The sequence below is a fragment of the Enhydra lutris genome, unplaced genomic scaffold (assembly GCF_002288905.1).
Source record: "Enhydra lutris kenyoni isolate GAN:26980312 unplaced genomic scaffold, ASM228890v2 scaffoldscaffold10, whole genome shotgun sequence".
NCBI lineage: Eukaryota > Metazoa > Chordata > Mammalia > Carnivora > Mustelidae > Enhydra > Enhydra lutris.
In genome coordinates, this window is record NW_019154094.1 from 33,149,043 (window position 1) to 33,153,206 (window position 4,164).

A 4,164-nucleotide genomic window follows, 5' to 3' on the forward strand; every position below is an offset into this window, starting at 1 on the left:
ACGTTATTGAACGTACATACATACACACGTACAATATAGAGTATTATTCAGACATAAAAATGAGGAAATCCTACCATTTGTGACAATATGGAGGGACCTTGAAGGCACTATGCTCAGTGAAATAAGTCAGAGAAAAACAAATACTGTATGATCTCACATTTATGTGGAAACCAAAAAGAAAAAACAAACACAAGGTAATAGAAAAAGAGATCAGACCCATGTTTATTTACCAGAGGCAGAAGGTGGAGCAAGGGGAATTGGAGGAAGGTGGTCAAAAGGTACAAACTTCCAGTTACAAGATAAACAAGTCCTAGGATGTAATGCACAGCATAGGGTCTGTGGCTAACACTGTTTTGTGGTAGACAGCTATGTTGTTAAGAGAATGGATACTATAGTCTCATTACAAGGAGGAAAAAAATTTTTTTTGTTTCTTTCTCTCTTTTTAAAAAATTTATTCATAGGAGAACATAGATGTTAGCTGTATCTATTGTGCTAATCATTTCACAGTATATTTAAGTCAAGCTATCATGCTTTATGCCTTTAACTTATACAGTGGTATGTGTCAATTATATCTCAGTAAAATTGGAAAAAATTTTCATGATAAAGGGGAACGATATAGAAAGAGGTCATTTAGAAAGGAGTCAGTGTCTGTGAGTGTGCTGATCCCCATTTGATCATATCTGAGGCACTTACAAGTCTCATTCACTAAACCTAAATGATTTTGGAATTCATAAAGGAACCTGACGCCAGGGACATGCACTTTCATTATGGTGTTACATTTCATTATTTTGCAAAACCCTGGTGAATGCATTTGACTCCCACAGAGATCAGCTCTGAAAAACTCACAGAGATCAGAGTGTATAGGCTGAAAATCAGAGAGAGGTCACTGGTGGGCTATGAGAAGCTATGTTTTGACATTTGTCAAGTATTAACAAAACAATCCACATTAATCTGACATCTATGGATAGTAAAAGGTAACAGCAGAAGCAAATGGGGCATGGATAATCCAAAGCATGAGCTAATATAAAATTAATTTATATTTGATTAGTGGAGATATTATGAAATTTCTGCAATATATATTTGCTTTATGTTTTCTTCTGCTTATGTTGTAATTGGGTTCAACTCCCTGAGTACACCTTAGCTGGGTGATGTACAATTAAACATTTTCAGTTTAATAATGATTAAAAAATTTTTTCTAAGTAGTGGAAATCTTACTCAGGTACCAATTTGTCAGAGTACATACTGTGTGAAATCCTAGAAAGTTTCTTGACTAAGAAAATCTTTTGAGCAGGGACAGATCCGAAATAAGCAGCCAGTAGTGTTGGAAAAACATGCGTATTAAAAGACTTGGGAACATGGTGTTTGGTGATAAGGAATCACTAAATTTAAAAGGAATTTTGATGAGAATTTTCGCTGGGAAACAGGATGTTCTTTGCTTGGGACACACTCTCTGTGCTAGTCTGAGGCAAGCATTGCAGGCAGAAATTGCTACCCTGGCCCCAGGGACCAGATGGAGAAAGAGGCTGCAGTGCTGAGTGCTGACTTAGGCACCACATGAACAGTGATGCACAATAACTTGTGGAAGATGATGAGGTTCCATATTGATTTTTCAGTCATATCCAGACCCCCAGATAATAAGGAATGGAGTAGGGCCATCGCCTGAGTGTAAAGGACAAATCAGAACTGACGGCTGCAGGATTTGCATGTTAACATTTGTTTTCCCATTTACATGGAATCTTCCTTTGCAAATATTATCTGCACTCAATTTTCTGCCCATAATTTCAGATTAGCTAAACTTCAACATGATTTAGACCTGAACTTTGAAATGAGGAACAAACACACATTCTACTCCTGACTGTAGAGAGTACTTATACAACTCCGGTCGAGTCACTTAGTCTTTCTTGGACTCAGTTACTTTATTTGCTTAATGAACGTTGGGTGGGAGGCAATTTCAAAATCTAAGATCCCCTTCAGCCATATGAATTCTGCATTTGGAGTGTGATATGTTAGACTTGATGTATCACAAGAGTTTTAGATCAGACTGAAGGAAGAACTTTATTTTTAAGAAGTGTCTAAAAGTATTTAGCTAAAGGTTAGAGTTCTAAGCCAAATGACAGAATCACCCTCCCAAAATATTACATAAACCTAACTATCTTGAAAAGCAGGTAACTAAAATAGGTGAACTTCTGAGATCCTAATTGTTATCTTAGTGTTGCTTTTCTTTATAGGAAGGGAGATGTCTATTTGATATGATTCATGCATTAAAAATTATTTGGAACTCATATCTTTCTATTGCTATGATGAAGAATTAGAAACAAAATTTTTCATTTTAAATTATACATGTGGAATAATTCAATGAAAAGTACTGACATTATAAAAAGATTGATAATAGATATGGGTAGGCTTATATAATTAATGGATTAACTACTCAATGGATTAACAGATTCATCTGAACTTTGCATATCTAAAGCCATCATTGTGTCCCTTGCCCCTTTTGTATCATCTTGGTGAAGAAGGAGAAACGCAGTATGACAAATCTATGTCCTGGCAAGGCCAGGTGTTTCTGTTAATAACACGAAAGTTAAAATTGCTTCATTCTCAGACAATCAATGAAAGTCTCCTGAAGCAGTTAAAAGACCATAATTATGCATATTCTCTAAGATCAATTAGGAAACACAGCTTTCATCCTTTGTACAAACCAACAAATGATAACATATATACACTATGGGAGACCTGGGAAGCTGTGCATAAATAGTAGATACGTTAGGCCATAGTTGCATAGAAAATCATTCTTCAGAGCAGCACTCAATCTGAGAGGGTAAAATCTCTGATGTTAGATGATAAACCTGCTCTGTGCAGAATACTATGATGGGGAGGATATTGGGATGGTATCAAAGAAACAGGTTTCAAGAAGCTTAAAGTATTCAATAGAAAAGAATAATGGAAATCCAAGTCCAGATTTCTTGAGCTGTTTTCCGTCGAACCCAGTCTCTGTAAGATTCCTAACACACCAGGCAGTCACCTAAGTTTTTGTTGCTGATTTACTCTCTCTGAATTATCAAATCTTTGGGAGCAGGAGGGTCAATGCCTTCAGGCCTTTGTACACAAGCCTCTGATTATAGAGGCCTTCCCTGACCACCCTTGTGGAAACTAGCAAAACCCTTCACTTACCTAACCCTGCTTTTTCTCCAAGGCTCTTACCACCATCAGTCAAACCATGAATTTGTTTGTTGAATTTTTTTTTTCTTTTGTCTCCTCACTCTAGAATATAAATCCTGCAGGTCCATGGACTTTTCTGTTTTGTTCACTATCTTCAGTGAGTAGAATAATGACTTATACTCAGAAATTGCATTATCAGTATTTGCTGAAGGAATAAATATATATATACATGAATGAGTGAAATTGGTTAATTAGTTAATATACTTGTATTTATGGGCATGGATGAAGAGCACTTATTTTATTTTAAGTACTTTTGTACTTTTATGATAAGCACCCTTTATTTCTACAATCAAAAATTTTAGAAGTATTTCTGTTTAAAAAAATAAGTGCTCTGCCTTGAAATAGAATGACACAGATAATTCACACAGAGATTCACACATATCATATTTCTAATCAACTTCAGAGAAAATGATTCCAGCTTCTCCACTGAAGTAACCTATTCCATCATTCAGCATCTCCTGTTAAAAGGAAATCTTCTTTTAGTTAATGTGCATTTTCTGTTTTATTTTCTATATGATCTGTCCTTTTCGCCTTTGATAACAGAGATCATCGTATCACAAGAAAATACTCCCAACAATTTACTCCAAAAAATCTTGATAGAATATGAGATATGTATACATTGAAACCATGCAACAGTCCATAGTAGGGAAAGGTGTGTTTTATGGGAGAAGAAAGAGTTTTAATCCAAATGAAACTATCATGTATGTGTCAGGCAAGATATATATTTTTTTAAATTTCTGTGAACTAATGAGCAAGAGGATGTCATATTTTCTTAGAAGTCTAAGTACTAGTTCATATTTTAGTAGGTAAAATTTTTCTTAGAAGTATTTAACAGTACAGATGTGCATATGTTTATAAAATAAAAAAGATACTGTCTATATCCTTGCCTCTACCTTCAAGGAAGATAATGGTGATTTTTCATGATACTATTTTACTTTAAAAAGA